Source organism: Pinus tabuliformis, chromosome 6 (assembly GCF_031772625.1).
Source record: "Pinus tabuliformis cultivar Carrire ecotype Pingquan chromosome 6, CPIR1, whole genome shotgun sequence".
Taxonomy (NCBI): domain Eukaryota; kingdom Viridiplantae; phylum Streptophyta; class Pinopsida; order Pinales; family Pinaceae; genus Pinus; species Pinus tabuliformis.
In genome coordinates, this window is record NC_142292.1 from 69,157,802 (window position 1) to 69,180,888 (window position 23,087).

A 23,087-nucleotide genomic window follows, 5' to 3' on the forward strand; every position below is an offset into this window, starting at 1 on the left:
TCCCTTCTTCCCTTGGTTGAGACGCAGCCAGATCCAATAAGGACAGGGTCATATGTGGCGGACGTAGCAATGACTATGACTGCGTCTTTCTCAATTTAATTTGGAAACACGCAACCGCGTCCAAGTACAAAGAAGGAGTCCATCAAGCAAGCAAATTTAACTCAAGAACTTGGCATTGGCGGCGTTTCTGTTATAAAAAGAAGGAATGCTATCATATTTCGCCAAACTCAATCTATCATTAAGGATCAGATTAGATCAGTGGGAGCATCTACTCGAATCGAATCGAAGAATAGTAGTCAGTCTTGTTGCTGCAATCCAGTCATGAAATCCTTTCTAGCGCTAGCGCTTGTAGTACTAGTGGCGCATAATATTGTTAATATTGTGCGTGCAGGTGATGATGCAGATCCTTTACAAGACGTTTGTGTGGCTAACACGAAGAGTGGAGGTATGTAAGACTTTGAGTTTGAGGCCGTGATCATGTGTTTGGCTTATCAGGGTTTCGTTTCGTTTCATGCGATGTGAATAATAATATAATCTGATCATATATTTGTTTATTAGGTTTTCAATTCGTTTCATGCAATGTGAATAATAATATAATCTGATCATATATAATAGTTTATTTGACTGTAATTGCAGTTAATGTGAACGGGTTCTGTGTAAGGATGCAAGCATGGTTACCGCAAATGACTTCATGTTCAGGGGCTTAAATGTTGCAGGGGATACAAGTAACATGATGGGATCCAACGTCACTGCAGCCAATGTAATGCAGATACCAGGCTTAAACACCTTGGGAATCTCCATGGCTCGGATTGATTTCACTGCTCCTCTCGGCCTTGTTGGGAATTTATGAAAATTCCATAACAGACAGACAACAAAAATGCTTTGTTTTTGTACTCTGTTTTAACACAGAAAACTCAGAAAAACAGAAAAAAAATCGTTCTCTGCCCTGGTGTTGCAGCAACGTAGTTTGGTGTTGCAGCAACGCTGTAACTGGTGTTGCAGCAACGCAAAAAAAATATTTTCTGAAAACTGAATTTCAACAGTGCACAGCAAAAGTGAAGTTGTATTCATGTATAATACTTCCTCTAATAGAGGGATTTCTACAAGGCTACTTTAAAGACAGTTCAAAACTTAAAAAAAACTTCATGCTGTAAACAGAAAATACATTACTGTGTATGCACTGCTGTACATTACAGAAAACAAAATACTTTGTCTCCTCTCAAAAATCAACAGGCTGTTTTTCACTGCCGTGTCTGCACTCTGCGTTGCTGTGACTGCACTCCTGTGCATTTACAAAACACTCTGTTTCTGGTCAGAACTAATGTTGCTTTAACACTATGTTTCAGCTCAGAACGCTGCTGTAACACGCTGTTTCTTCCTTGAAACATTTTACACTGCTATGTGTAAATTACATTCATACATTCACGCTGCTGCATACATAAAAAATAAACTTCTGCACTGCTGTGCATTACAAAGAGAGAGCTCTGTCTCTATTCCAAAAAAAAACCAACACACTGCTGTGTCTACATTTCATTTTTCATATTCAACAGAAAAACTGAACTTCACGTTCTTTTTACTTGCCATAAAAGCAAAACTATACCTGTGAATTAAAATAAAATAAAATTAAAAATCCTACCTACATTTACCAACTACACAATAAATTACCATCATTCCGTGAGTGACCACCATTTCGTAATAAATTGCTGTGTAATGGTTGATTCAGGAAAACACTGGAGCTGCGGCTGTTTAATGGCAGTTTCATCAATGTAGAGGTATGGCTGTTGATTCATCAGTACAAGAGTATGGCAAAGGACAAGCCCTGCAGTTGAAAATAATATTTCAAAACTCCCCTTTAGTTTCAACTACTGGGTTATTAGTCATACCCAGACATTTCCTCAAAAATTCAAAACTTTTTTGTCCCAAAGGCTTGGTTAGAATGTCTGCAACCTGCTCCTGAGTTTTGCAATGTACTAAGACAATTTCTCCATTATTTACCAACTCTCTGATATAATGAAACCTTGTGTCAATGTGTTTCGTTCTCTTATGAAACACAGAATTTTTGGATAATGCAATAGCAGAACTGTTGTCACAATAAATCACAGTTCCTTTTACCTGCTCTTGGCCTAAGCTCCTTAACATCCTTCTCATCCAAACTGCTTGACATGCTGCTGCTGTAGCTGCCACGTACTCTGCTTCTGCTGTAGACAATGCCACAATTGGCTGTTTCTTGGAAGCCCATGAAATGGCTCCTGAACCCATATGAAAAACATAACCGGAAGTGCTTTTCCGATCATCTACACTACCGGCCCAATCACTATCAGTGTATCCAACTAAATTTGAACATTCTGAAGTAGTATATAAAATTCCAAACCTTTTGGTACCTTTGACATACCTCAGAATTCTTTTTGCTGCCTGCCAATGTGCTTCCTTTGGCCTCTCCATGAATCTGGAAATTAAACTAACAGCAAACATAATGTCAGGCCTAGTAGCTGTTAAATACATAAGGCTGCCAACAATACTCTTGTACAAACTAGGATCAAAATCCTTGCTGCTGTCCTCTCTACTGAGTTTTAATCCCATTACTGTGGGAGTGATTGCTGCTTTACATTCTTGCATGTTAAATCTGCCAACACTGATTCCTTTTCATTTTGATCTACTTCTATGCCTAAGAAGTATCTCAAGAAACCCATGTCAGTCATTTCAATTCCTCTTTCATGACTGATTTAAAATTCTCAATGAGCTGATCATCATTACCTGTGAAAATAACATCATCACATATAAGACAACAATTAAAATTTTACCATCCTTTTCTTTGATGTAGACGGGGTGGGTTCTCCTTCACACTTGTCAAATTCATTATCCAATAGATAGGAATCTATCCTGCTGTACCATGCTCTTGGCGCTTGCTTCATCCCATAAATAGCCTTCTTCAATTTGCACACTTTGTGCTCTTCACCTTTCTTCTCATAGCCTAGAGGTTGTTCAACATAAACCTCTTCCTTTAACACTCCATTTAGGAATGCTGACTTCACGTCCATTTGGTAAACTTTCCACTTGTTTTGAGCTGCTATGGACAGCACTGCTCTCACGGTTTCCATTCTTGCAACCGGGGCGAAAGTCTCCTCATAATCTCTCCCATATTGCTGCTTGTACCCTTTGACAACCAGCCTTGCCTTGTGTCTTTCTATTTTACCTTCAACATTGCTCTTGGTCTTGTAAACCCATTTCACTCCAATGACTTCTTTGCCTTTTGGTAGCTCAACCAAATCCCATGTTTTGTTTCTCTCTATGGCATTCATCTCCTCATCCATAGCTTCTATCCATTTCTTATCTTTAATTGCATCTTTGAAATGAATAGGGTCTTCAACATGACAATATAAAGCAAATAAAGAATTCATACCTTCATTTGTTGCTTCTTGTTCATAAATTTCATTTAAATTTCTGAACTTCTTACCTCTTTCATTTGGTGTATAAGTGCTTGAAGAAGCACTTGAATTTCCTCCTTGTGGTGTGCTTGAAGAAGCACTTTCATTTCTTCTCAAGGGTGTCTCTTGCTGTCCTTGTGTTGGCGCTGCTGTTTGGGGTGTTTCAGCCATTTCCTCATCATCATCATCATGAGACAAACAGTTTTTAACATTAACTGTTTTCTCTATGCTTCCATCCCAAGCTTCCTCCTCAATGAATTGAACATCTCTGCTGACAAAAAATTTCTTGGTAGATGGGATATACAACCTGTAAGCTTTGGATTCCTCACTGTATCCAATGAAGATACATTTCTCCCCTTTGGTGTCCAACTTCCTCCTTAGCTGATCGGGTATGTGTGCATAGGCCACACATCCAAAAACTTTCAAGTGGGTGACACCTTGCTTTCTCCCACTCCATGCTTCTTCCGGCACTTTGTTCAACACTGCTTTTGTAGGACACCTGTTCAAAATATACACTGCACAATTTACAGCTTCAGCCCAATAATCATTTGGCAAATGCTTTGCTTTCAGCATGCTCCTCGCCATATCCATGATGGTTCTATTCTTCCTTTCAGCAACTCCATTTTGCTGTGGGGTGTACCTAGCTGTAAACTGTTTGTGAATTCCATTTTCTCTAAAAATCGTAGGAATTCCTTGGAGATATACTCACCTCCTCTGTCAGTTCTCAAAACTTTTATATGCAGCCCGCTTTGGTTCTCCACAAGTGCTTTGAAATTTCGAAATTTCTGAAACACTTCACTTTTGATCTTAAGGAAATATACCCAAGTTTTTCTTGTAAAGTCATCAATAAATGTTAGAAAATATTGGTTGCCTGCTAATGATGGAGCTTGCATTGGTCCACATAAATCTGAGTGGATGATCTCTAAGGGTGCCTTTGCCCTTATGCTTTTACCTGATGGAAAACTTTCTCTATGTTGTTTCCCCAAAATCCAACCTTCACATAGGTTGTCCGGTTTCTCTATCAATGGTAATCCTCTTACCATTCCTTTTCTGCTTAACAAGTTTAGACCTCCAAAATCGAGATGTCCAAATCTCAAGTGCCACAACCAATTTTCATCCTTTGGCACGCTTTGGAAAGCCTCTTGTGTCACTGCTGCAATTTCTTCTTTATTTTTCAAATCTGCTCTTATTCTAAGAGGGAACATTATGTTCCTTGTCATCTTCACTTCAGCAATGCATCGCTTGCTGGGTGCTCTGTCCATAATGGTGCATACATCATTCTTAAAGAAAACATTGTACCCCTTATGGACAAGCTGTCCAATACTCAAGAGGTTACACCTCATTCCAGGGACATAGTAGACATCTGCTATGGTTTTCTTTTCTCCTTGCTTTGTAAATATTTTTACCTCTCCTTTTCCCATAACAGAAATTTTGCTATCAGTTCCTAGTGTGACTTCTGATTTCACATTTTTATCTAGGGCAGAAAAGAAGGCTATGTTTCCTGTCATATGGTTGCTGCAACCTGAGTCTAAAAACCATATGTCTTCACTGTTTGTTTCAGCCATATTACAAGCTAACAGCACATTATTTTGGCTCATATTTTCACTAGTAATGTTTGCATTAGATCTATTGATCATATCATGCTGCTTCTTTTTACATTCACTGGCATAATGCCCATATTTTTTACAATAATAGCATTGGACATTGGATTTTTCATACCTTTGTCCTTGAGCATGATGTTGTCCTCTTTGCTGGTTGTTGCCTTGGCCTTGGTTCTGATTTGGATTGCTGCCTCTTCCTTGAGCATTTGCTGGGCTGTTCCTTCCACCTCTGTTTTGACTTCTGCCTCTTCCTCTCTTGTTTCCTCTGCCTTGACCTCTTCCTCTTCCAAAAGACATCTGGGTCTTGAAGGCTTGCTCTAGAGATGAGTTTTCATTCCTACTCAACCTCTGCTCATGTGTTATCAGTGATGCATGTAGTTCATCAACTGAAAAGTTTGAGAGATCCTTTGTCTCTTCAATGGTGGTGACAATCGCATCAAACTTTGAGGGTAAGACCCTCAATATTTTCTCCACAATCCTCCTTTCTTCAATGGTTTCTCCATGAGTCCTCATCTGTGTGATCAGACCAATCACATGTGTGAAGAATGAGTCAATGTTGTCTGACTCCTTCATGTTCAGATTCTCAAAATCCTTCCTCAGCAATTGTAGTTTTGCTGTTTTCACTCTCTCCATGCCTTGATAGGCTGTTTTGAGGGTTTGCCATGCTGCATTGGATGTCTTAGCTGCTGCTATTCTTGGAAATACACTCTGGTCCACTGCTTGATACAACAATACAATGGCTTTTGCATCCTTCTTCCTATTGCTCTTCAGCAGATCTTTCTCTGCCTGAGTTAGGTTATTAAATTGATTTTCATCTGCTGGTTCTGCAAACCTAGATTCAACTAATTCCCATAAATCTTGAGAGATAAACACGGCTCTCATGGTTATGGCCCAATAGTCATAGTTTTTCCCATTAAACTGTGGGAGCTGGGTGTTAAAAATACCCATACTAGTGTTGGTGCTAGCCATTCTTTCAATACTTGACTGTGTAAAAGAAATTCACTGACTGTCTTCACTCTGCTGGTGAAGCTGCTACAGCAATAAACCCTTCCTTCAGCTTCTTTGACACTTCAAAGAGCCTGGACTAGCTCTGATACCATGTTGGGAATTTATGAAAATTCCCTAACAGACAGACAACAAAAATGCTCTGTTTTTATACTCTGTTTTAACACAGAAAAACAGAAAAAAAATCGTTCTCTGCCCTGGTGTTGCAGCAACGTAGATTGGTGTTGCAGCAACGCTGTAACTGGTGTTGCAGCAATGCAAAAAAAAATATTTTCTGAAAACTGAATTTCAACAGTGCACAGCAAAAGGGAAGTTGTATTCATGTATAATACTTCCTCTAACAGAGAGATTTCTACAAGGCTACTTTAAAGACAGTTCAAACTTAAAAAAAACTTCATGCTGTAAACAGAAAATACATTACTGTGTCTGCACTGCTGTACATTACAGAAAACAAAATACTCTGTCTCCTCTGAAAAATCAACAGGCTGTTTTTCACTGCTGTGTCTGCACTCTGCATTGCTGTGACTGCACTCCTGTGCATTTACAAAACACTCTGTTTCTGGTCAGAACTAATGTTGCTGTAACACTCTGTTTCAGCTCAGAACGCTGTTGTAACACGCTGCTGTAACACGCTGTTTCTTCCTTGAAACATTTTACACTGCTGTGTGTAAATTACATTCATACATTCACGCTGCTGCATACATAAAAAAAAAACTTCTGCACTGCTGTGCATTACAAAGAGAGAGCTCTGTCTCTATTCCAAAAAAAAGCTAACACACTGCTGTGTCTACATTTCATTTTTCAGATTCAACAAAAAAACTGAACTTCACGTTTTTTTACTTGCCGTAACAGCAAAACTATACCTGTGAATTAAAATAAAATAAAATTAAAAATCCTACCTACATTTACCAACTACAGCAATAAATTACCATCATTCCGTGAGTGACCACCATTCCGTAATAAATTGCTGTGTAATGGTTGATTCAGGAAAAGATTGGAGCTGTGGCTGTTTAATGGCAGTTTCATCAATGTAGAGGTATGGCTGTTGATTCATCAGTACAGGAGTATGGCAAAGGACAAGCCCTGCAGTTGAAAATAATATTTCAACAGGCCTTAATCCCCCTCACACTCATCCGCGGGCCACAGAAATCTTGGTGGTCATCGAGGGTACTCTCTCAGTCGACTTTATCACCACTGCCAATAAATTGTTCAGCAAAACGCTTGAGAAGGGAGACGTGTTCGTGTTCCCCAAAGGTCTGGTGCACTTCCAATAGAACGTGGGCTATGGCAACGCAGTGGCCATCGCTGCACTGAGCAACCAGCTTCCAGGAACCCAGCAGGTCGCCCAATCCTTGTTTGGAGCCTCTCCCAGTTGATGCCTCCCTTCTGGCCAAAGCTTTCAAGATCGATGCCTCCCTCGTGCAACTTCTCCAAAGGAAATTCTTGGGTTGATGCCCACTCATCTAATTCAATCATTCATTCATGCCAGGAGTCACCAGTCATTCGTCGGGTTGTTATGCGACCAAACAAACAAATCAATAAAACCTCTCTTTCCCTCACGTACGTGTACACTCGTGACTCCTCTATATGCAATAAAGGAAAATTTTACATCAATATGGGTGTTTGAGAGTTTTATGTTATAATCATTTACACCTTTCTGTTTCTGTTTAATGGACACGACACTGCCTAATAGCTTATCGGTTGAATTGATGGAGCGTTGCACGATGCATCTCATCTGATGCAAACAAAATAAAAGTATTTGTCTTTTAATTGTGATGCAAAGAAAGAAAAGTATTTGACTTTGAATTAAAGACGGGATATAAAGAAACACTCTTATCATTTAATCCGTACTGGTGTCCTTTTTGGTAATGTGAAATTTCCGTGTTGCGATCGTTTACTCTTTGACACAACATACCCTAATATCTCCGCTCAATACATCGACCACGGCATCATCATGCCTCTCTTCCAAACAAAACAAATATATGGCTGAGGTGAAAAAAATACACTCACTGCATTATAAAGACTAAATGAATGACTGATTAAATTTAGTTTTTTCCTCTGGTGACACTACTTTAAATTTAGATTTTGTGTCTGGCGGACATGATTTCAATTCAGGTTTTGCTTCGGGCGGACGAGATAAATCGTTTTAAATTTGATTTCAAAATATGTTCTTAGATTGATTTTTAATGACTTTTGGATTTTGGATTTTGTATTTGAATGGCAAAATTAAATTTCCATTTATTTAATTTTTTTATTTTCTTTTTAAATTTTGTATTTGAATTTGAAATAATAAAAAAAATCCAAATTTCAGTTCTGTATTTCAAATGCTAAAAAGTTGTATGAATTCCTTTTAAAATAAATAAATAGTAACATACTATTTTTGACCACATAAAAATACATATAAACATCACTATATTATTTGACTTTCTAAGTGTTAGATTTTGTATTTGAATTTGAAATGATAAAAAGAAGATATGAATTTCAATAGAATAACAACTCAAATGTTGCCTATTTTTTTTTTGTTTTAATTCAGAGCCGAATTATAAACAGGTGGATGGATACCCCCAATTTCTGAAATATAACACAAAATTTATATAGACCATCCACATGAATAAGAATTTATTGCAATTAAATATAAACAGGAGGACGGATACTCCCCAATTTCTGAAATATAACACAAAATTTATATAGGCCATCCATATGAATAAGAATCTCTATTGAGGGAACAACTTATGCAATCTAGACCATTCTACCTTGTAGGTAGTTATGGGCACATTGTATTTATTAACATATATGCCAAACAAATATAAGGAAATCCCAAATATTTACCTCCTCTTTTAGAGTTAAAAATATAATTTAAAATTTAATGTAAGTTTTACATTAAATTCTAAGCAAACTGTATTACTATTAAATAAATAAATCTTAAAACTATATTTTACGTCAAAAATTTACACTTGGGAATATTTCAGAAATTGGGTTTTACATTTTGTATATTTTTAGTAAATAGATTTTTTTTCTACCAATACATTAATACTGATTTTTAATGAAAAACAAATATTTACAAATACATTGACACTTTAAAAATTACTAATTAATATTAACAACACTCATGTGAATAATAATAATAATTATTATTATTATTTTAATTACATTATTAATGCATCACTACTATTATTATCAATGTTAACAATAATAATATTTTTTGTAGAATAACATTAATATTTACTAATACATTATGTTTCGCTACCCGAGCTCTGGGCATTCAATGCCGAGCAGAGTGAATCGATGGCGTTGCAGAATGCAGTTAATGGACGCTCGCAACGAAGGAATGAAGCTCGATATCAAGGGGCAGTGTGAGGCGACGCAGACTCATTGGCATGGTGAACTGGGAAGGTGCGAGCGCAGAGGAATTTGAGGTGGGTGGATGTCTTACCACCTCAACACGCAGTCTTGGTTTTCCGCCGCTGCAACACAAGGAATTGCCTTAGGTGGGAGCGGCAATTCAAGAGCATTCAAGGACAATTGGATGCGAGGAGTGAAATCTCCCCCTCCGGCGAAGTTTGCTCAGTGGTTGTCACGCCTGTGTGTGGTTTGGGGCGAAATCAGCACTGTGCTTGTTTTTACAATTCACTTCAGGTACTCGAAGGAGGCAACAGGAAGCTCATGGCAAAGCTGCGGGAACGGCAACCGAGCAGAAGGGGACCAGGGCGTGGTTCATCCTCTCGACCCCCTGCAGCTGATGAGCACCACCATTGCTGCTGCTGCTACTATTATAGGAGGGCAAGAGCCACACCAATTCCAGCCGGGCAATTCACGGAGGTTGGCAGCTCAAGTGAAGGAGAGCCAGTGCTTCCAGCATTTGGCTCAGTCGTGTTCACTCTGGGCAGCTCAAAGGATAATGCAGGTATCAATGCTCACATTTCAGTTCTTTTCACTAAAGTCCCTGAAGGAAATGTTGTTGGAAAACCTCCAGGATCGGTGGAGCAGCCTCCAGGAGGTACTGGTGAGGAGAGCCCTGTTTTGCAGCCACCAATTGAGGCGGGCACCTCAGGGAAAGAGATTTTGCATGCCCCCTCACATCCCCTGGAGCCGGAACCTCAGGGCACTGCAAAGGATCCATGGACCACCATGTGGGAAGGAATCCCTGAGGGCCAAGGGTGGAGCTATATCGTGGAAGATAAAAGTCTCTGCGATGACTGAGCCTCCGACGCACGCACTGGCACATGCCTTTCTCTCTCAGCTCGGGTCCAGGATAAAAGTCTCTGCGGGTATTGGGGTTCTGGTCATCATTGTGTTTGTTTACTTGCAGTTTTTAATATTGTCTTGTTTATGTCAGTCTTGTTTACTCTCAGTTTTTAATACTATCTTGTTCATGTCGGTCCATTGTAAGTTCTTTGATGGACACGGTCCACAGTCAGTTTTGGATGGAAGCCCCTGCATGGGCCGTCACGTTCATGTTTAACTCAATGCGGTTCCAGGTTCTGATGTTAGTCATGTCATTTTGGTCTCCAGCCTCAGTAAGTTTTTGGAGGGATTTTGGAAGTCCAGTAGGTGCTGCCCCTGCGAGGGAGCTTTTTGTTTCAAAGCTAAGCTATCCAAGGTGCAACTGCTGGCCCTGGAAGGCATGTCTCACTGTTTGTAAAGTTTACCTGTAAATTTAATACAATAGACTAGCTAGGATTTTACGAGAAAAAATATTACTAATAACATTTAAGTAGTGATGTTAACATAAATAAGACTAGTATTATTAACATTGAAATTATTAACTTGAACATTAACATTATAATATAAATATTATTAACCTTAATATTGATAAATAACATTAGTAATATTTCAATTCTATTCATTAATAAGGATGATGGTAATGTTTTAGATGTTAACAATATTAATAGAAAAAATATTTACATTAATATTATTCACGATATTATTATTAACATCATTAATACATTATTAATAATATCAATAGAATACAATTCAACCAAATTGAAGAGACATAAAGTCAAAAGTATTCCACAATGTGTGAGGCTTGCATGCGCAGGTGGTTTCCTTAAGCACCCAAAAAGCCGAGCAAAAGCAAAAACTCTCCACTCAAGGAATAGTTTTGAGCTTGAAAGGCGTCAAATCTATGCCAAATTAGTTTCCTGATGCGATTGTGAAACGAAAAGGTTGCAAGAACGGGGTAAATGTGTATATTTTTTTTTCATAGATCCATATTGCAGTGAAAAGGTTGCAGGGGTATAGGTGTATATTTTTTTTTCATAGATCCATATTGCATTGTTCCCGTGTGCGTAATTGTGGATATGTTCCATGCATAGCCATCTTGGAGCGTCCTTGTGTACGTGAAAGGAGGAATACATTTTCAAGAGATTATCATATTGCTTGGAAATTAAGAGAGGAGAATCCCAACACATGTGATACCGCTAGTGCTCTTATTTTGAAAGGCATGACTATTTTTAGGTTATTGTGATTATTATGTGAATTTAGTGATTGTGGAAGCAAGGATTGGAATTGATGGATTGTGGAATGAAATTTTATATTATGAATACATGTTTTGTTGGGAATTGTATGGGAAAGAAAACATAAGTAATAGGGACTTTTTTCTATTTTAGAATATTGTCAAGTGGTTAAGTCCACATAGCCTTACCAAATATTTTCCTAAGAAAAATCCGAGGAGAAATTAATATTAAGAAAATAACATAATTGAAGAGAAATATTATGCTAAATTATTATTCATGAAATATCATAATGAGAAAGAATGATTAAGTTAAGAATTTAGCTAGAGAGAAATGATAAGCTGGATGAAAAGGAAAAGAAAGCACAACTAGAGAGAAAGATTTGCTTTAAAGGCGAAAGGAAAGAATTTTTCCTAATTAAAAAGGAAAGCCTAGCTAATTAAAGGAAAAATATGTTGGGAAGAATTATAAAATACCACTAAGGAATACATACGGGTTTGTTGTTTCAAGAGGCAAGAAATTGACCTCTGGGGGAATTACTGGTAGTAACTCATTGGTTGGGAGGAACATGCTCTCTCCCATAGGTTTCCCAGGAGACTATTCTATTGAATATCTGAGAAGGAGACTATTCTATTGAATTCTAATTGAAATTAGAGGGATATTACATGTCCACCCATGGTCAACATAATCATCATGGTTGGCCATGGGCAACCATTACCAAACATGGACAATAATGGTGAATAGTGGTAATTTCTTTCAATCATAACTTATCATATTAAAGTATATGTTGAAGTGGGATGTTACATCTTACTATGCGTGACTGCAACCTTACAAAAGTTTCTACCCAAAATTGACTATAATCCAACCCTAGATACCCTTATTTGATCTTTGTGAATGCTTAAAATTATATGCTTGATGGTTGTATGAACTACATATCCTCTTCAGGTTTGAGGGTTTCTTCAAGGGATCTATAGATCAAGGCAAAACAAAAATTCCTTATCAAAGAACAGGCCTACATACTTGTGGCTAGGGTTTCTTCTGCCACTTGTCTTCCTCTAACTAGTGCTGTGATACCACCTGTTGGTTTTTAGAATCTGTAAAAACATTTTCAACAAAGAAGTAATGATAGAAAACACTTAAAATTTTATGTGGTAAAACAATGAAAATTTATCAAGAAAATATCCATGAGACAAGGTAAGTCAGCCATGGTTAACCATCATTTTCAACCATGATCAAACATGGAAAGCCATGGTCAGTGGTGGTAAACCATTGCCAATGATAATCTATCATAGCGAATGGTAAAGTTTTACAAATCATGTTCATCCATGGTCAACATGGTAATCATTTTTGACCATAGTCAGCCATGGTCAACCATTACCAAAGATGGACAATGATTGTCAATAGTGGTAAACCTTTTTCAATCATAATCTATCATATTAAAGTATAGGTTGAAGTGGACTAGCATGATCATCCATAGTCAACTATAGGTTTACCATATTAAACCCTCCTCGACTACAACTTGAAAAAATTTACCATAGTCAAGGATAGTCAACCGTTGTCTACTAATCTTTCCCACACACATTGATCATCAGCTAGCAGAACCCCATTAGTAAATTGTGCTTGATATATGCCGATCGATGACATTTTGCACCTTTTATATGCCAATAGACGTATGGAAATTATATCGATCGACGTATATCAACCACATTTACTAATGTGCTTGGGATAGTTTCTATTCATTGAAAAGATAAATCACTTTCTGCAAACACTCACACAAAATACACAATCAAAGTCCTGTCAAACCTAGTCTTGTCTTCTACATTAGTCCCTGAAGGAGGAGTGAGTTACAATATTGACACTTTTGATTATTGAGTTTCATAATTTTATGGAAAGCTCCATTGTTTTTGATGCACGTGCATCTTACCTCCAAATCAAAATAACTTTTGAATAGAATAGTCATTTTCATTTACCAAGGCAGTTGGTTCCCTAATTGAGTGTAATTATTTATTTAATTGTGTTTTCGTATGTTTTCTTAAGAAATGTACACAAGTGATGAAAATGAGGAGTATTGTAACTAGATCTCTCTTTTAGAATATAGATATCGAGAATATTTGAGAGAGTTAGATAGAAATGAGGGAAGTTAGATTGTTGAAAGTTTTATGGACCTAGGAATCCTAGAATAGGGGTTTTAGGGGAGGATTTTATGGATCTAAACCATAATATAGTTCCGAATCCTTATGTATAAATATGTAGCTAAAATAAGATCACGTGTGTGTGTGGGGAAAGAGAGAGAACGAAGAGGCTTGAGGAGTCAAGTATTGCTTCAAAGCCAAGAAAGGGCCATGCAATGAAAATATGGCTACAAGGGCCTATGTAAAGTATTTATGTACATATATTAATAGAAGAAACACTTTGATGCAAATGTTTGACCTGCGTGTTGTGATTCTGGCCATTCTCTTAGTCTTTTTACAATACAAAGTTTATTCTGTGTATTATGTTGAATTCAATATATATAGGTTAATTGCAAGTGAATCGAAGATTAGGTGGAATTGCACTAAGAGAAAGTGTCATCAAAAGTGCGCAAAGGCCATTCCCCATGGTTGACATCATCATCTTGAATCCTATTTTTTCTTATAAATTCATTTTAGTTGTACATTTTTCTTAGGAGGCCCATTTTAGATCTCAAAATTCCCCTAACGAAAACCCAAAAAGGTTTGAATTCAAAATGTCATGAATTAAGAAAGGAATGATTATGCTAAAAGGACACAATGGAAAATAAGTAAATTAACATAGAATACATTTAAGTTCTATGACAGGCCTCCTAGGTAAATCTACTCACTATTCCTCTCTAGAATCGAGAATGAAACCATAAGAATGATAATCTCAACTATGGACATATACAGAGGAGCATGATGGCATATAACAAGATCAATTTCCAGTGTCCGAAAATAAGAGCAAAGGGTCGAGGGAAATTACATGATAGTTAATGGCAAAGCAAAACTCCTAGAAACCCTTTGAAAATTTAGTAACCAACGTTTTAAAAATGAGACAAAGTATCAGAATGATTCCTCGTTGGTATACAAGCCATAAACCCTTAAATTTCCTCCAAAAAGAAGCATTGTAATAGTTAGAAATTGTAATGGCGAACCAAGAGATCTAAAAACTAAACTTAGTTCAAGTAAAAAAATGAGAATTGTTGTCTACCTCTACCTCTTATGAAAAATTTCTTGTGTGGATGAAAGACTTCTGAAAATATGGAAGAGATATACAAAAAAAAAATGAATATTGGTATCAAGAACACCTGCCATGATAAAAGGTCAGGGTTTGAAACCCTCATTTAGCCTTTACAGAGAGAAAACCACATTGATAACAAAATAATTGTTAAAAGGTAAATGAACAAGGTAGAGCAACTTTACCCTAGTCGTATACCCTTCTTTTAGTCTCAACCATTGGATGTCCTTGGTGCGTCACAACCATAGAACCTAATCAACATGTGATTAAGGGGAGATGACCTAGGCATAATTTGACAAGAAATAACAATAACGTCGAGGGGGGTGATAACCCAATGTTCCAAGTTCATATGAGTGTATTCATAGGTGTAATGATCAAATAAGAAAATATTGTATAATGTATATCCTTTGCTAGGATAGTGTAAAGGGGTGTGAATACATATATAATACAACTATTGTGACATAACCATAAAGGGTACCAGAACCTATGATTCAAGACATGTATATATTATAAAGTCCATTGCTTTATGATTTCCCAAAACCTTATGAATGGAAAGAGTTATTGTCAATGCGGTAATAATGTTAGTAAGAAAGAGAACTATAGTAGTCCTATGAACTTTACCTATGGTTGTTTCTCTAATGGAGGTGTAGATATGGAAACAAACCAAAAAAAATAATGAGACTCGAGGTCTTGATTAGTAAATCACTGTAAAATAATGCTAAGTATAAAATAACACTTATGAATTCAAAGGAGGAACATGATTGATGTTCCAATTTTATTATGAAGACATATTTCCTAAGGAGAAATTGTTGTTGACACTATATTTAAGTCAATGAATTTTTGTTTTTCTTTTAGTGTGAAAATGAGATACATTACAACAAAATCAATTAGAGAAACTGGCCTTATCCAGACCTTGTGTTACAAAACTTTGTTGTGGAAGTTGATAAGGAAGTAATTTTACTTGGAAAAGATGTTGGTGAAAAGAATATGTGAAGTTTCATTTTCATTTCTAATTGCATAGTAAATGGAATGTAAATTTTGTGACTTGAGGGGTCATCTCTATAAATTATATAATTAGAAGCCTCAGTTTTGTTGTCATGTGAGATTTGAATCCTAACTGGCAGGAAAATAGTTGAAATCAGTTATGTCCAAGAAGGGGGAAGGAACAAAAAAAAAAAAATCCTCCTTTTTGCCATTATTTAGTACAACTATTGGCAGACCAAGAAATTTTCATGAGTGGAGATATATTTCATGAGGTGGAACTGTAAAAAGAGAACTATGGGATATAAAGACAATTTATTTTGAAAAGAGGAGTAGTGGGAGAGACAAACTGTTTTAGAACCCATTGAACTAGCAAGACGCTGCTAAAGGGTTCAGGAGGTAGATTTCGAAAGAGATTTCTATGTTCTTTTCGATAAAGAGAGAAGTGGAGCATGTAGGGAACAAACTGGAAAAACTATTTCATGGTTGGGAGGAACGTTGAAGCCTTAGCATAATTTCGGGAAGCATTTAGGTGAGGATAGAAATGTTATTGATTTTTATGTTGACCAATTTACTTTGGAAATTGGAAGGTTCAATACTAAATTTGAACTATGGGAAAATCCTCATAATGATTATAACTGTAATAGGTAGATACATGTACATGTATTTGTAGTTGCGTGTGTATCTGTCTCCAATCTGTTACAGGTAGCTTGAACACTACAAGTGTAGGTCAAGCTTTACATTTGTTGTAGAGGATGGTAAGAGGTTTAAATAAGAAACTCAGCCTAGAATTTACCTTGAGGGTGTGAATGATTTAAAAGGAAAAGAAAAGAATGTCACCTCAGGTAAAAGCGCTATAAATAAGTCTAATGAATGTCAAATTTATAACCTGAATTTGTTTGCTTAATTCCTTTTGGTCGTAGAAATGAATGTTGATAATATATCTATATATATATATATATATATATATATATATATAGTATATATATATATATATTATATATATATATATATATATATATATAGATATAAGGTTCAGTAATTAATACTAGAAGGAGAAGAGACTTGGCTGACGTTAGATGTCCTAGGCCATAACTAGGGAGGATTGCTATTTATTATCCCAGGGACAACAATCCTGAATGTCGAAGAGGTTAGGGCTCAGAGGAGAACTTGGAGAAGTTTCCATGACATAACCCACTAGTGTACATGAAAATAAAAAGATTCTTTGCTATATATTTCATTAAAGTATATAGGAATCATAGCATTGGTAGTATGGGAGTAAATATAATCATATCAAACTTATGGAAAAAAATATGGCATACATGTTTACATAAATGAATGGAGAAATGATAAATGTAAGGGTGCAAAAGCCCTATAAAATAGAAACCCATACTTTAGAAGATATTTTCAAGAAAAACAATCATACAATTGTGCCTTTTATTACGAACAAAACACCAATAAATTTAATCCACATCCACATGGGTGACGACATCTTTTTTTATACTCTAACTTATACAAAAGAAAAAAAAAAAAACCCTGTCATGTAAAGTTATTTATTAACTTATACAAGGTTTCATAACAATAATATACTATCACCTTCGTGGCATGAGGAGAAAACAAATATAATGTATATAAGAGTTTACAAACATGACCAAGATTGGTAAGTATATATTAACTATAAAATTTACTAATGGAAGCAAAGAATCGTTAAACTCCAATAATGATGAATAAAGGTGAAAATATTGTCTACAAAAGTTGAGATTTTTCAAAAAAATATTTTTAGGAATTACATAGAAAGTTTCAGAAATTCATAAAACCATGGCCAACATAAGGACTTTTCATAAAACCCTAAGCCAAGAAAATTCTAGAAGGGTCTTGGTAACGTCAGTATGAAAATCGTAGAAAAGAAATGAAAATTTTGTAAGCACTTGTAATGGTTGTGAAGCATAGGAGAGAAAATATTGTGAAAATCCATTTTAAGAAAAGGCTCAATGAAGATAACCAAAGCCACAACTAACCTACAAGGTGAATACAAATTTGGTTAAAAACACTAAAATTTTCTCAAGGGATTATTGTAAAAGTAACGTGGTAAACATGTAAGGAAGGTAAACAAGAGGGTTTACCTGACGAGTGACATGAAGTAGTTGTCCAAACCCTGCTCCATAAAATATGAATTATTAGTATCGATGATTATGCTATAATGGTAAACCGTTCTTCCTTTCTAAAGAGAAAAACAAGCTAGGGTTTGAACTTATAGAAAGGTTTTTTAGGGAATTTTACCTTGTAAATATTGTATGGCTTGGAGCCGCAACATTGAATCTTGGAAAAGGTGGACACCATAACTTGGAAGCCACATAAAGTTGGGATTTCACCTGTAATTTTAACCAAAAATGATGATTAACAGAGAAATAAGATTTAACTAACAATTAGTTGCAAGGAGTAAATATGCATAATAATAAAAGTTAAATGAATGCTTTTAGGGTCTATTTCCAACCTAGAGATGTAAAATTTTCCTTGGACCACAAGAAAAACCTTTGATAGAAGCATTTGGGCCAAAGCCAACAAAGAATTACTATGCGAACCATCAATACTAGAGGGATAAACCCTAATTACCAAGAGAAAGCTTCCAATTTCATAGCTTGTTTCAAAAACAACATAAGAGAAAATGAGACGAAGGTGGTGGTTGGGCCATAAGGAGGTAGTTACTTAAGACCAAAACAAAATAAATTCACCATTGATATCAACCCTGAGCAATCTGGACCGTCGAGATTACACACGTTATTGAGCAGATTGAGAGGTGGACCATACCACGAACTATATCAAATTCACACGGGCCAAGGGTGGGAAGGCCTCCACGAAATAAAAAATAGCCACGGAGGACTCCACGGAGTCGAGAACCTTGAGAAGCATAAGGGAAAAAATATATCTCTAACCAAGGAATTTAATCATTGTGAACCTTTTTCCCATACATTAATATATATGTCAACTCTACGAAACCTACAGAGATATAGGTTAATCCTCTTTGTAATTTTTTAAATAATATCATACCATAAGGTCGAGAACATGGTTTATATGGAGCAAGGCTAAACACAAACAATTAATTGGGTATTGCAATGTACTTATGGTTGTAGTAGTTGTATATTATAATGCAAGCATAACATAAACCTTTGACTATCAGAAAGGTTGGTTAGATCAATACTTCAAATAAACATATTTTAGGCATTGAGGAGATGATCCTAATCCATAATAAGTTCCTCAATTGGAATACCATGCCATATATGAATCTAGACAAAAGTGTTGGGAGTGAACTCTCATTGTTTCACGAAGAAGATATCTGGAAAATGGATCAATACGTTATCAAGGATAGTTTGCTGGGCTTTAATAATTGAAGAAAATCGTTTTATATATTTATATATATATATATATATATATATATATATTGATAGATTACAAGTAATTCTAATTGAAATTAGAGTGATCTTACATGTCCACCCATGGTCAACATAGTCATCATGGTTGGCAATAGGCAGCCATGGGCAACCATTACCAAACATGGAAATAATGGTGAATAGTGGTAAACTTTTTTCAATCATAATTTATCATATTAAAGTATATGTTGAAGTGGGATGTCACATCTTACTCTGTGTGACTGCAACATTACAAAATTTTCTACCCAAAATTGACTATAATCCAACCGTAGATACCCTTATTTGATCTTTGTGAATGCTTAAAATTATATGTTTGATGGTTGTATGAACTACATATCCTCTTCAGGTTTGAGAGTTTCTTCAAGCGATCTATAGATAAAGACAAAACACAAATTCCTTATCAAAGAACAGGCCTACAAACGTGTGGCTAGGGTTTCTTCTGCCACTTGTTTTCCTCTAACTAGTGCTATTATACCACTTGTTGGTTTTTAGAATCTGTATAAACATTTTCAACAAGGAAGTAATGATAGAAAACACTTAAAATTTTATGTGGTAAAACAATAAAAATTTCTTAAGAAAATATCCATTAGACAAGGTAAGTTAGCCATGGTTAACCATCATTTTCAACCATGATCAAACATGGAAATCCATGGTCAGCGGTGGAAAACCATTGCCAATGATAATAGATCATAGTGAATGGTAAAGCTTTTCAAATCATGCTCACCCATGGTCAACATGGTAATCATGGTTGACTAGAGTCAGCCATGGTCAACCATTACCAAAGATTGACAATGATTGTCAATAGTGGTAAACCATTTTCAATCATAATGTATCATATTAAAGTATAGGTTGAAGTGGACTAGCATGGTCATCCATAGTCAACTATAGGTTTACCATAGTAAACCCTCCTCGAATATAGCTTGAACAAATTTACCATAGTCAAGGATAGTCAACCGTTGTCTACTAATCTTTCCCACACACATTGATCATCAGCTAACACAACCACATTAATAAATTGTGCTTGATATATGCCGATCGACGACAATTTGCACCTTTTATATGCCAATAGACGTATGGAAATTATATCGATCGACATATATCAACCACATCTACTAATGTGGTTGTGATAGTTTCTATTCATTGAAAAGATAAATCACTTTCTGCAAACACTCACACACAATACACAATCAATGTCCTATCAAACCTAGCCTTGTCTTCTACATTAGTCCTTGAAGGAGGAGTGAGTTACTGTATTGACACTTTTGATTATTTATTTTCATAATTTTATGGAAAGCTCCATTGTTTTTTATGCACGAGCATCTTACCTCCAAATCAAAATAACTTTTGTCTAGAATAGTCATTTTCATTTACCAAGGGAGTTGGTTCCCTATTTGAGTGCAATTATTTATTTAATTGTGTTTTCGTATGTTTTCTTAAGCAATGTACACAAGTGATGAAAATGAGGAGTATTGTAACTAGATCTCTTTTAGAATATATATATCGAGAATATTTGAGAGAGTTAGAGAGAAATGAGGGAAGTTAGATTGTTGAAATATTTATGGACCTAGGAATCCTAGAATAGGGGTTTTAGGTGAGGATTTTATGGATCTAAACCATAATATAGTTTAGAATCCTTATGTATAAATATGTAGCTAAAATAAGATCATGTGTGTGTGTGGGAAAGAGAGAGAACGAAGAGGCCTGAGGAGTCAAGTATTGCTTCAAAGCCAAGAAAGGGCCATGCAATGTAAATATGGCTACAAGGGCCTATGTAAAGTATTTTATGTACATATATTAATAGAAGAAACACTTTGATGCAAATGTTTGACTTGCGTGCTGAGATTCTCGCCATTCTCAAAGTATTTTTACAATACGAAGTTGATTCTGTGTATTATGTTGAATTCAATATATACATGTTAATTGCAAGTGAATCAAAGATCAGGTGGAATTGCACTAAGAGAAAGTGCCGTCAAAAGTGCGCAGAGGCCAGAGGACTGTTGTTTGAAGCTCAGGGGGGACAACATCTCAAAACACAATTAAAATACAAAGGAAATGAATGCACTTAAGAGAGTCGCGCAACTGAAGTGATTATAGTAGAGCAGTGGAATCATGGTGATCCTAGGAGATTAAAGAAGAACTATGATGGATCAATGTGTATAAGTGTGTATGAAGAAGACTAGAGGATTGGAGAAGGACCAAGATCAAAAAATAAAGGATGAGGATAGAGGAAAAACTGGTAGAAGAATCCAAACACAAAGACGAGCACAACACCTAGTTTGTTTTGAAGTCCCGATGGAAGTTCATCACTTGAGAGCGTCGGGAGATGGAAATTGATAGCGCCAGGTCAAAGGATTTATCCTAGAAGGATAAGAAAACAGTTTCTTGACAACTTCGGGCCGGAGGAATTATCCTAGAAAGAGAAGATGAGTGCTTAACTAGAATAGGCATGATGATTGGGACTGGGCTAACATGTGAGCCCAACTAATCAATAGAGGGCTGGGATTGTTTGGAGCATTACACGGAGTTGAGTGTGGGCCAGCTAAGATACGGATATACCGAGATTTATTTTAATAGTGAGTCGGGTATCAAAGTAATGAGGCCTTTATAAATATCGGATGTGGGTAGCGGTAGACATAGAAGCCAACATACCAATCAATGTCGCGACAATACAAGTGGACCGTCCTGGAAGCTTCAAGCCCAAATGTTTTTTATGATTTAATGTAAGGGACTTGGCCCGAGATGATGGATCGCATGGTTATAAGGCATGGTCACAAGGAGAATGAAGAGAAGCCTAAGACCGACGAGAAATTGGGGCTTTCTACACTTACATGAGGGGAGTCAAGGTACAATTCACATGAGGTATCCACACCTGTTTTAATAAGTAAGGGTCGAGGCCACAAGAATTTGAATATATATAGAAAGGGTTGATACCCTTTAGCGCCTCCCACTAGAAATTATATTATAAAAAGGTTATATCCTTTGAAATCCTCCCACTGTGACTATATTATTATTTTGTAAGTTGTACGCTATTATAAAGGGTTGAAGGAAGTGCCTCTTTGATAGAGGTTTGGGCACTGTGGGTTTTCTAAGCCAGGGATTTAAGCAGGGTCGGATCGGGCCTACATCAAAGTGGCGTCAGAGCAGGAATTCTATGTGAACCTCAAAATAGGGAGGTTGAAAGGAGTAAAGAAGTAGATGAAAAAGAAGAAAGAACAGATTTAGTAGAACTAATCAAAGGAGATCCTGGCACAGGAAGCTGAGAGGAAGCTTAAGAAGAAGGATCAGATATGGAGGGGTTCGAATGAGATTGCAGGTTGTCCATATTTTGAGGTTTTTCCTTTTTGGGAGTTTGAGGCAGAATGCCAGACAAGTGAAATTGAGCATGGAGGAAAAAATTTCAATGCTTATGACTAGATAGAAGGGTATAGATGAATTTTATATTTCTGACTAAAATGAAGAATATAGGTAAATATTATCTAGTATCTACCATCAAGAATTTTTTTATTACAATTCTTGTTTTAATGGATCCATGAGTCGGTTCACAAAGGACACTGACATCATTTTCGGACCAAATGCGATGAGGATAATTAATGAAGGAACGATTGTTGCAAGTTCTCGAGACAAGAAGGCTAACTTTGTTAGTTAGAAAGATGTTTTAATTTTTTCATATCTAAGATGAGACATGTGCTCTTTCTCTATTATCTATATAAAATTCATTTGATGTTTTTCTATTAGCTATAAAAGTGGGTATATTTAAGGTTAAGACCATAGTAAGAGATACCAGTTTATGTGACTTTAAAGGTCACTTAGTTAGCAATTTTATTTATAAATTCAAAATAAAATGCAAGAAATATCTCGATAGCCTTTCAAGATCCTTTAGGAGGTTGAGAATAACTAGCGAGATGAGAAATGTTTACAAATTCGATGTATTTTTGGTAGAGATAACGTTGAGATAACATGGGA

General features: G+C 36.1%; 1 pseudogene; it reads left to right on the top strand.

The window, feature by feature from the left end:
* Positions 1-23,087, top strand: part of LOC149257279 (germin-like protein 1-1) — a 37,158-nt pseudogene that overhangs the window by 9,145 nt on the left and 4,926 nt on the right.